Genomic DNA, 12673 nt, shown 5'->3' on the forward strand with positions numbered 1-12673 from the left:
ATTTGTCAACATAAATTTGTGGTATAATGCTAATATTTACCAGTGTACTGTTATGTAACATTTGGCAGATTAAATAGCTAAAATAATGCCAGACAGGAAATTAGGAGTGCGTGTCTATCGGTTAAATAAATATGGAAATGTTCAGTTTACAACTTAATTTTTACGCAAAACACAAAATAAATATGCATCAACACAGACAAAATGGGCAAAAAATGAATATGGATAAATACAGACGGAAAAGTTAAAAAAATAATTATAACTTATAATTATCCCCAGGCGTCAGACTGGATCCGGAAATTTTTAATGAGCAGGAGGTGGTTTCCTTGGGCTCCGCGTAGCGTCGTCCACGCTAGAAGTGACGTGCATGGTGCCTATGTAGGCGCCATCCCAGCACGCCTACTTCAGTTTCTTTTCACATCTTTCCATGCCAGAAGCACAGAGCCACGAGTAGTACTGACCACGGAAGTGTGAAACTAGGTCCCTGAAGGGGGAACAGCCCTAAATCTAAAAAAGAGAGGGATGGGTCAGTAAAGAATCCGCGGCTACTTAGTCTCTACCAGACAAAACGTTACCGAAGGTAAGTAATTTGTTCATCTGAAATAAACTTCTAGCTGCAGATTCCTTACCTTCAAATTGATACCCAAGCAATATCTCCCCAGAGGTGCGTCTGCAAAACAAATTCACACTAGAAAGTCCGGCGGGACTGTATGGGCAAAGTGTCCATCCTACGGACCTGACTATCCATGCAGTAGTGCGTGGTAAATGTGTCCAAAGATGCCCATGTTGCTGCCTGGCAGATGTCCTGCACTGGAAGTTGTTGTAGCATTGGCTTTGGTGGAAGGAGCACACAAGCCATCAGGTGGTTGCTTCGTGGAGAGTCTGTAGCCGATTTTGATACATAGCACAATCCGTTGTGAGATAGTCTGTTTCTGTACGAGCTCCGACATACCCCATGAAGAGTTGGTCATCCACTCAGAACTCTTTTGTGAAATCAAGGTAGAAATGCTCTTTGTAGGTCCAGCCGGGGGTGACACTCCTCGTTCTTTGGAGGGATGAGGCAGAATGTAAAATGTAGGCAGGGTATTAGACTGGCCTACATAGAACGGGATCACCACCTTCAGTAAGAAGGACGATCGAGTCCGAAGGACTATTGAGTCCGAAGGACCAGCATATCCCAGGAATGTAACATAAGGACAGTATGATGATATCGCCTGTAACTTGCTAACCCTCTAGGCAGATGTTATTACCACAAGAAAGGCTATCTTGATGGTAAATAGTCTAGTTGGACAGTTAGGGAGTGGCTCAAAGGGAGTGAACATCAGATAGGAAAGAGGTCCCACTGAGGCATAATGAAGGGGGCTGGGGAAAACATAGGTTGAAGACCTTAAGAAATCTATTTACAATAGGGGAATAGGGAACTTGAAAAGAGAAGGCTGATCTGGCAGACAAATAACCCCCCAGTGTGCCCAATGCAAAGCCCTGCTGGGCCAGGGTGAGAGAAAAATAATAGAACCTGTGAAATGGGAGCAGATAGGGGTAAACCGGTCATACTGCACACCATGCCACAAACGTGCCACAAGGGCAGGCATATACTGTCTTGGTGGTGGTACGTCTGGCTGCCAAAATGACATTACAGATTTCAGGCAGAAGGTCAAAGGCTGTCAACGGTCACCGCTCAATCTCCAAGCCTGAAGTCGAACCATTAACAGGTTCGAGTTCAAGACCTTGCTGCTTTGACAGAAGATCTTCCAAAAGAGACAGCATGATCAGATGACCAATGGACATGCTCAACAGCTCGGAATATCAGACTCTATGTGCTCAATCTGAAGCGACAAGAAGGACAAGTTAGTTACCTGTAATCTTAGTCCTCTTCCTGGGGTATACTCATCAAAGTCATAAGCACTGAATTATCTCAGCCCGCGTGTGGGAACCCGGAGCATATATAAAAAAATACGTATATATGTGTATGTAGTAGAAAAGGAGTACATAGTATGCAATAAATACATACATATACATGTATAACATAAAAAATATGCAGCCCTAAACATATCCAATAGGCTAAGAAGCCAGAGTTACATATATTTCTCTAGTATGAAAATAATACATATACATTTATTGTAAGAGAAGGACATGCACAGCAATAGCATTCCGCAATAACCTTTTATTTTCATAAAAGAAAAGAGGTAATGGCAGGCAATTAGCCTGAAGCCTGAAGAAGGCTGCATAAATAAATAACATCCTTGTACAGTAAAGGAAACTGGCACCTCGCCTTTAAGGCCTTAGAGACCCTGAGCACTTTGCCTTTAAGGCCTGCAGGAGCCCTCTGCTCCCAGCATGCACCACAGGTGACAGTTAGGTCACTCCTTTTGTACGGTATAGGAAACCTGAAGGAACCTGCATCCAAAATGCAAAAATACAGTATAAACTGTAAATGCTCGTCCGGGGAGGTGGGAGGGTTGCTTATGACTTCGATGAGTATACCCCTTGAAGAGAATTAGGATTACAGGTAAGTAACTCATCCTTCTCTTCCAGGAAATACTCATGTTAAACAGTATTAGCAAACAGGTTTCTCAGCGAGGCCTGCCCAACCTGAGCATCTGCCTGCGTGTCAGCATCTAAACAGTAGTGGCGAGTAAACGTATTAACTGATCTCCATGTAGCTGCTTTACAAATTTCTGCCACTGGGACATTCCTCAGGAGAGCCGTGGTAGAAGCTTTCCCTCTAGTGGAATGGGCCTTAGGCTTCCCCGGAAGGGATTTGTTGGCCAATTGGTATGACAGTAGAATATAAGAAACTGCAGAGCCTGTGTTAACAGGGTCATAGTTTATAAACAAATGTTCTGATTTCCTCAGTGTCTTTCTTCTGTCCAAATAAAACTTCAGAACCCTCTTGAGATCTAAGGAGTGGAGAGATCTTTCCGGAGGTTTCGGAAAAAAAGTAGGTTAAGTGATAGTCTGATTAATATGAAAGTCTGAGACTACTTTAGGTAAAAAAGAAGGATGTGTTCTGAGGAAAGGTTCCTTACAGCAAAGAGCCTGGATCTCACTCACCCTGTGAGCAGAATTAATGGCCACCAGGAACGCGGCTTTCCATGTTAAATACTGTAAGGAGCTTTATGAATAGGCTCGAAAGGAGCCCCCAACAACATAGTTAACACAATGTTAAGCTCCCATGGAGGAGAGGGAGACCTGACTGGTGGGTAAACCTTTCTCAAGCCCTCAAGAATTTTTTTTAACCACAGGAATCCTAAACAAAGAAGTCTGGTTGGGGGACTTCCTATAGGCTGTGAAAGCTGCAAGGTGGTCTTTGATAGAAACAAACTGAAGACCAAATTTAGCCAAATGCAGACAGTATGGTAAAATCACCTGTTCCTGACCTCGGATGGAAGCATGTCCATTGTCCACACACCATAAGAAGAAACGCTTCCACTTGAAGGCATACGATCTCCTCGTGGAAGGTCTTTTCACTTCTTTAAGAATAGCCAGTTCTTTTGGGTGGTTGTGGGGACAAGATGGCGTCCGGGTGATCGGGGCTTGAGGCGACTCTGCTAGCTCGGACCCCTGCTGTTCTGCCTGCTTTCTTTCTGTGCGGCATTTAATGCTGCATTGAGGTTTTCGCGATGAGTTCGATGTGTTCGATGTGTTCAAGTGACAAGTGATATTGAAAAGGCAAACGCTCTCTGAGAAAAGTACGCTGCTTTTATGGTGATGTAGCCTGAGAACTACCAAAAACACTGTGGCTGTGCAAAGTAGCTAAAGACGCGGAAAAACCTTTAACCGGACATCAGGGGAGGGGGCCGCTGATTGAAAAGCGCCCTTCTGCTTGTAAAGATATCCTACACGGCGGAGGTCAAAGAAAGAAAGAGGAAAGGAAAGCAGCTTTGAGGCACAACTCAGTTGATTGAGTGGTTCGGAGTTGACCTGACCTGACCTGCTCTGCTCTGCGGTGTCCAATGTGCAGACGGTATCCCCCTCGTCGATTCCAGACCAAGGCTGACGATGATTCAGCCTCTGCCTCTGCCTCTGCCTCGTTAGCCTGAGTTTCCCGTTGCTTGGGAACGTCTGGAGGGACGGCCGATACGATCTAACCAGTCTAGCAAGGTCTGATGCTAGCTGTTTGTAGCTGCTGGACAGGGCGCACGTTGCCCGTTTTGTTTGTGGGGAGAATATTCAGTGGACGTCTCGGCGATAATCTGCAGAGGTGGAGGTGGAAGTCCAGACTACCGGGCAGAGGTGAGCTACATCTAAAAATCGTACAGGGAAAAAAAATCACAGAAAAGGAAAGGGAAAATGATAAGGATAAAGACAAGGATAAAGATAAAGACAAGGATTTAGATGGAGATGGAAATGGAGATGACAAAGTACATAATCCGCCTAATATACAGAGCAGTGGGTATGCTACAGATAAGTCAGACCTGCTGGCAAAAAAGGCAAGAAGATTGCAGACAATAAAAAATGTAAAGACTACAGCAAAAACCAGCAGGCAAGCCACTGAGGCTCAGCCCCGGATTTCAAGTATATTTAATCCTGTGGCCAAAGTATTGTTGGACTCTGTGGGCTGTGTGGGGAGTGATGGGCCCTCTGGTCTTGATATAAAATTAACTCACAAAACAAACAGAACGAAAATTCCATGTGCACATGGGTCTAACCCCTCTGTTAAATCAGGGAGACAACCCGAAGAGCTAGAAAATGATAAATATAAAGATAAAGATAAAGATCATGATAAGGATACGCCAGAGAAGAGAACGAGCGAAACAACTGAAATGGGTAGTTTAAAACCAGCACTTGAACAAACATTGGTACCAGTCCGGGTGGAGAAAAATACAGCATTGGCTGAACATAAACAGACTACAAAAATAGATCCTAATACAGGCCACGCCTCAGAGCTACTTAGCGCCAAACCGGCTCTAAACCTGGACTGCAATGAATGTGCTACACAACAGAGACATCAGATACCACAAATACCAGAGCTAATTTTTGATAGTGACACTGGGGACGATGTCAATCTAGAGCAAGCTCCAGTCACACACAGTCATTTTCAATGCCTTGTTCAAACCCACTCTGGCTCTGTAGAGTCCGATTCTGGCTCTGAAATCTATGAAACCGGCGCCTCAACCTCAAGTAAGCTGCAGCGGCTGGAACAGACGAGTGTTGGATCTCCTGAACTATCAGATCTTGATCTCAATCTATCGGAGCCAGAGTCAGCGCCTCAATTAAAGAAATCGAGTATAGTCTTAAAGGACAGTGCGTCAAGAAAGAAACAAGAAAGAAGAAAAAAAAGACAAAAAAGGCAAAATAAACTAATGCACGAGAACACTACAGATCAAGGGAGTAACACTGATCAGCCCAATCATAAATCTAGGAACACTCCGCCACAAGATATTACCGGTCTAGATTCTAAACTATGCCTCTCCGGAGAATCAAATGCGTCCCAGATTTCGCACCCTGATGTTGGGGATGGTAAGAGAATACATTCAGAACCTTCCTTGTGCGACGTGTTAAAATCAATCAAGAGTTCTCAAGAAGACGTTATTGTGTTTTTATCTAGGAACCTAAAACGATATTCATATTTTATGCCCTAGCATAGGAATCATATCCATATTAGCCGTAGCCCATGCCGTCCACATTAAGCAAGGCTACTTCCCCGGACTCCTAGAAAGTACAACGAGTTCTCTAAACAAACCAAACCTCCAGCCACCTGGGAAATCCCCATGGCTTTTGTTTTGATTTGTCATAGAACTCTTGTGGGCACTGTAAGAATGGCCAGTTCTTAGTGACATCTTTATTGACGTCTTATGTGCCAATTTACGTCAAACCCGGCACCTTTCAGGTATAAATATACCAACGTTGCCTTAAGCAAACACACGGTGGTGGTTTTGGAGCCGAGCAGCTATCTACTTGCCCGAGAGCCCAGCTGATGCGAGAGCCCACGGATGCTGCCCCTCCCTTTTTACGCACTGAGAGAGACACTGTCTTTTCTCCTGCCGAGAAATTCAGCTCCGGTGTTCTCAGCCGCCTTCGCGGGCTGCTGGGATATCGAGTCCTGAAAGAGAGATACCAAACCTCCTGCATTCTATTACCCAGGTACGGAGCTGACTAAACCCTTAAAGAGAATTCTTGAGTCAGATTCTTGTCAAAACCAACTTAACTTAAACTGCTACTTACTTACTCCTTCCCACGTATTAGGCTTAGGTCAGGTACACCTGGGTAGGCGTAGTTAGAAGCACCAGTTGAGTACGTTAGTCAATGTATATATGTATGTATATATTTTATCCATTTTAAAGTATCTTATGGCTAAGAAGCCATATCAATGCTTTTACAGTATTATTTCATAATACTCCTTTTACTGTACGCACTTTACTTTACATTAAGTATTGCAATTATGGCAATTCATTTCTGTTGTATGAGAAGGAAGACTGCTCAATAAATTACACCTTTTATTGAAAACGCCCGTCTCTCTTTTCTTTGCACTCTGGTGAAACTAAGTACGCACAATTGACTAAGTGAAATAACGGTCTATTGTTTTCACACGACTCTAGAGATACACTCTTATTCTGAGGGAGCAAAGTTGTCATGTTTTATGGTTGTAGGAAGCTAATCCCTTCTTGTCTATCCAGGGAGGTTAAACCCCTCCTCGTTTATTCGAGAAAGTTTCTAGTGACCTCTGAGCTAGCTGGCAAACCTTAAGTCTAATATAGTCAGTAGAGACCTAGTCGACCTCAGTTCTACGTCTACAATGCTGAATATATTATTCCAATGCGCAGAGCCTATTGGGAATATAGGAACTACACTACATGGCGCCCAATGTTTGGTAAGGCGATAAATCTAACGCAAGACGTTAGAGTAACTCAGTCGTGCTTTTTCACACAGACCCTTTTTCCCGTAAATACTCCAAAAGACGTCTGGAGTGGGTAAAAGGTTCAACTCCGCCGGAACTTAGTAGGAAGAGATTCCTATGTATAGTTTTTGGTTTAGTCAACGTTGAGGGATACAGTGTTCCAAAATATTGTGCACCTAATCTTTGTTTCCTTGGAAACCTGCTCTTCAAAACTTTCATTAAAACAATGTCAACTAACGGCGACAGCAGCGAAACCGGTGAAGCTGCAGTAGATGCGAATCAAAGGGGTTTTGATGTTACAGGGATTAATGAAAATTAACCGGGTGCAATTATCATCCCGGCAAACATAAGAAAAACTATAACTCTTAAACTTAGAGAAAAAACGGACTGACATCACGAGGTGGTACAGTCATATTCGTGGTAGAGGCCCATGAATATCGGCAGACAGAGGTATTGTATTCATGGATAAACTTTCCAGCAGCAAATGCTGTAACACACAAATTCCACTATTACAAAACAGAGGAACCTCCGGATGAATACACTCCTTTCGAGGAGGTTGAAATCCAATTAAAATACCAAGAGCACCTGCTCTGGTTTAAATGCGCCCTAAAACATAATGATCACATCACCAGGCTCGGTCCACTAGGTAGACCAGGAGCATTGTGGCCGGTTCTAGCCAGCTACACACCACATCCAGACATCGAAAAAATGTCAGACCGGGAACTTTTAGCCCAGCTAAAAGTACTAATTAAAATACATAGACAATTAGTCCAATATGTAATGCGGACTTCAACAGTCCAACCAGCTGTTAACATTCCACAACTGACCCCTCTTCAGGGAAACACAAACAAAATTACACCACAGAATATACAATCATGTCTTGGTAAAACACCCGCAAAACGGGAACAAATTCCATTCTGGCTAGCAGAAAAGAAAACTCAAATAGAGGCAGTATTTCCGGATACTACCTCTAGTGAGAAACACAGAATTCTGACTATCTGCCTTCCAATGGGGATCGCACCACATGTGGAGGTTTGTGACACTTGGGGCACAGTCTTTGCTTCCATTTACACAAAAACACATGGTGTTCCGTCCATGGTGGTAATACCAGATGTACTAAGACAGATTCAAAATGAATACGGTTCAGAACCTGCTTTAACTCTGGGTATGAAATTACTGAAGACTTCAAGCAGGTCTCTGCTATATTATTAGCCAACATAAAAGGAGAAGCAGCATCTGTGGCGATCCACCAGAAATTGAAAGAAACAGATATAGCAGACCAACCAATTGAACTTGCCAGAATCATAGAAAAATCCTATGAAGAACTAGGTAGAGATAGTTTGGGTGGGAAACCGGTAAAACCCCAACTAACTGAAAATCCTGAAAAGATATTTATTAAAAATAATCTAAACACTCCAAAAAAGAGCTGGGATGGAAATAAACAATCCACTCCCAAAGAAAAAAGATTCCAGTCCAGAGGAAGGTCTCCTCGGCGGAGAGAAAGATTTCCGGACCAAGGACATAAGTCTCCCCAGAGGGAGCCCTCTGAGAAAAGATACAACCTTAGAAATAGGGATATTTTGAAAAAGCCTGATAGATATCAAGATATTGATACACGTCCCTCTCAATCTGTTCAGACTTCCTCGCAGAAATAGGAAAGAAGAGGACGGTCAGAACACAGGGAAGAGCACGTCAAGTCCAAAGACAAGGAACCTGCTCAAAGTAAAACATTACAATTTCCAAGAAAGAAGGTAGCCAGTATTAAAATAATCAAACATGCCGAGGATACTGAGGACACAGCTGAAAAACGGAGAGTGGGCCCAGACAATGCTAGACAGCGCAGCAGAAGTGACAATAGCTCGCAAGATCCTGATGAATCATCTGGAGACAGTGGACACGAATTAATACATTCAGGTAGAAACTGCAGATACCAGAGTTAGCAAACCTCATAAAATATACAAAATAACATTGCGTATAGAGGGAGATAAGACTAGGAAAGTAAGAGGTCTGTTTTGGGATAACCTTTCAAAAGGCTATGACATCCTATTAGGTGAGAAAGACTGGCCGCCTGAGTTTGTCAGGGAGTGCCCTCATGGCGAAGAAATGATTATGCCTGCCTTCTCAAACCATATTCCAATTCATAGAAAATAGACATATGCAAGAAAATGGGCAGTAGCCCAAGCTCCTGCATTATATTAAAATCATGTAGGATGGGATGAGGACTCCCCTCCTCACAACATCCAGTTAAAATGTCAACCCACTGCACAAAGGCAGTACCCAATTAAGCAAGAAGCTAAAAAACAAGTCAGGGAGATCTTAGATCAACTTGAATACCAAGGGGTGATCGAAACATGCACCTCTCAAATGAACAATCCTTTGTTTCCTGTCTCCAAGCCAGACGAATCATATTGTCTAGTCTTGGACTACAGACACCTTAACTCATGTTGAAAGACATTTGCAGTACAAAACTCACACAGTGCAGCACTAATGAATAACATCGTTCGCAAAAAATACAAAACAACATTAGACATCTCTAATGGATTCTCTTGTCAAAACATTGCACCTGAAAGCAGGTATTAACTGCTTTCTCAATAATGGGGTCACAGAAAATTTCTGTTGACTCCCACAGGGATTCAAAAATAGCCCAGGATTATTCTCAGCAAGGGTAACAAAGTTACTACAAATATATGATGATGAGGCATTATCTTATGTCGATGACATCTATCTCACAGATGATGACCTGGATACTCACTTGAAAAGAGTGAACACCACAATACTTGGGTTCGCAGCAGAGGGTTACAAATTCAACTTTAAAAAGTCACGAATTGCCCACCTAACTGTCCTGATTTTAGGATATGAATTATCAAGTGAAGGCAAAAGCCCAGCAGACAACTTCTTAGAGAAGTGCGCTGTACTCCAAGCACCAAAAACGCTGAAGAACTTACAATCAATACTAGGTTTCCTGAATTTCGGAAGAACTTACATTCTAAATTATGCAGAGAGGGTTAAACCTCTATGAATTCATAAAACCTGATTTTAAACCAATCAATTGGACTCAGAAACACACAGAAATTTTGAGATGATTGCAAACAGACTTGTTAGCTCAAACAAAATTACAAACTCGCGACAACACACGCAACCTTGTAATCCGAGTCATCCCAGGAAAATGCGGATTCACGTACCTGACCTCTAATGAGGGAGAAACGGTACCAATAGCCAAATCACATTTGTACACACAAGCTGAAAAAACATTCAGTCTTACAGAAAATATTGTAAATGCGGTTCAAACTGCTGTAGCAAAAGAAAGAGCCCAAGGCAAAAGAATAACTGTTTATACAGCAGAATCAGCCCTTGAGGTGTTATTAAGCCCAGTTAATCTACAAACTGTGGCATTAGATCCAAAATGGATACAGTGGGAAAATTCTCTTGCTGCAGAAGGCTTGAAATACTATTTTGACCCGAACATGAAAAAACTGAAAGATCTAAAATATGAAGAAGAATATCCTATGCCAATCGAAATTCTGCCTCTCCAGCAGTACTCTTGTGTAATCTATATGGACAGATGAACAAGTTACTTACCTTCGGTAACGATATATCTGTAAGAAACATTAGTTAGTATTAGATTCCTTACCTTAGAATATCCCCAGGCGTCAGTCTGGATCTGGAAACTTTTGCGTAGCAGTACCCCTGCGCGTCGGTAGGCGTCGTCTGCAGGCGTCCCCTGCGGCTCCGCGTCCGTCGTCGGCGTCGTGCACCGTGATGACGTCGCTGGAGTATATAGACGCCGCCTCCGCGCGCTGACGTCAGTTCTTCGTACACAGCTTTTCCACGCCAGAACACGCAGAGCCGTGTGAGAACCAACACTGGTGCCATTTTGAAACTAGGGCCCTGAAAGGGATGTCCTTAACCCTAGGTATCAGTTCGCAGAACGGGGAGGATGGGTGGGTTCGGTAAGGAATCTAATACTAACTAATGTTTCTTACAGATATATTGTTACCGAAGGTAAGTAACTTGTTCATCTGAAAGAAACACGTTAGTATTAGATTCCTTACCTTAGAATAGATACCCCAGCAATACCAACCCCGGTGGTGGGTCTGCGAACCAATACATTCCTACACCAGAAAGTCCTGGAGGACAGAACGGCCAAGGAAGCCATCCCTCCGGACTTGACTGTCCAGGCAGTAGTGCCTCGCAAAGGTGTGCAGCGAGGCCCACGTAGCCGCCTGGCAAATGTCCTGCAAGGGGACTCCCCGGCCCAGGGCAGTAGTAACCACCGTGGCCCGAGTGGAATGGGCCCTCAGCCCACCAGGAGGCTCCTTCCGAGCCAAAGAGTAGCACGCTTTGATGCACAGAACGACCCACCGAGAGATGGTCCGTTTATGTACCGCCCGTCCCTTCTTCGCACCCACGTAGCCAACAAACAGTTGGTCATCCACCCGGAACTGGCGTGTGCGATCCACATAAAACGAAAGCGCACGTTTTGGGTCCAGACGATGGAGCCGCTCTTCATCCTTTGAAGGATGCGGAGGCGGGAAGAAGGAGGGGAGGGTGATGGACTGCCCGATGTGAAAAGCAGAAACTACTTTGGGCAGGAAAGAAGGTCTAGTCCTGAGAACCACCTTGTCAGGATGAATGGACAGGAAAGGAGGTTGGACAGAAAGAGCCTGGAGCTCACTCACTCTCCTGGCAGAGGTGATGGCAACCAGGAAAGCCGTCTTTAAAGTCAGGAGACGGAGAGGACAAGAATGAAGGGGCTCAAAGGGAGCACACATCAAAAAGGTTAGAACCAGGTTCAAGTCCCACTGAGGCATCACAAACGGAACAGGTGGATACATGTGTGTGATGCCCTTCAAGAATCTCGTTACAATTGGGGACTTGAACAAAGAAGGCTGATCAGGAAGCCTTAGAAAGGCTGAAAGGGACGAAAGGTAGCCCTTGATAGTGCCCAGAGCAGAGCCCTGCTGGGCAAGAGAGAGAAGAAACAGAAGAACCTCGGAAAGAGGGGCAGAAAGAGGATCCACAGCCTTTGCTGTGCACCATGCCACAAATCTGTTCCACGACAGGCGTATACCGACTTTGTGGAGGGACGCCTGGCTGCCAGAATTACATCACAGACTTCAGGAGGCAAGTCAAATGGCCTCAACTGCCGCCGCTCAATCTCCAAGCATGGAGGTGGAGATTGGACAGGTTCGGATGGAGGACCGTCCCCTGCTGCTGCGACAAAAGGTCCTCCTGAAGGGGCAGGCGGATCGGGGGACCGACTGACATGCTGAGTAGCTCGGGATACCAGTACCTTCGAGCCCAGTCCGGAGCCACAAGGATAACTTGGGCCCGGTCGCGCCTGATCTTCTTCAGCACTCTGGGCAGAAGTGGTATACGCGGAAAGGCGTATAACAGACCGCAACTCCACTCGCGTCGAAAGGCGTCACCGTGCGAGTGCCCTCTTGGAAACTCCAACGCGCAGAACTGATGACATTGCGCGTTCTCTTCTGTGGCGAATAGATCTAACCAAGGCTCTCCCCATTGCAGAAAGAGGCCTTGTGCCACGTCCGAGTTCAGACGCCATTCGTGATCCATCGAGCACCGACGGCTGAGTTAGTCCGCCTTGGCGTTCAGAGAACCTGCCAGGTGTTGAACCGTCAAAGTCACGCCCTGACGTTCCAGCCACTGCCAGAGGCTCAGAGCCTCCTGGCAAAGGGTCCACGACCCCACCCCGCCCTGTTTGTTGCAGTACCACATGGCGGTGGTGTTGTCTGTGAACACCTGCACTACACTCCCGTTGACAAAGGGGAGGAATGCCTTCAGCGCTAGACGAATCGCCCGCAGCTCCAACAG

General features: G+C 44.9%; 1 protein-coding gene across 1 annotated transcript in view; it reads right to left on the reverse strand.

The window, feature by feature from the left end:
* Positions 1-12673, reverse strand: part of DNAH10 (dynein axonemal heavy chain 10) — a 1963751-nt gene that overhangs the window by 246304 nt on the left and 1704774 nt on the right. The gene's annotated exons all lie outside the window — the stretch shown is intronic.

The sequence above is a fragment of the Lissotriton vulgaris genome, chromosome 11 (genome assembly GCF_964263255.1).
Source record: "Lissotriton vulgaris chromosome 11, aLisVul1.2, whole genome shotgun sequence".
Taxonomy (NCBI): domain Eukaryota; kingdom Metazoa; phylum Chordata; class Amphibia; order Caudata; family Salamandridae; genus Lissotriton; species Lissotriton vulgaris.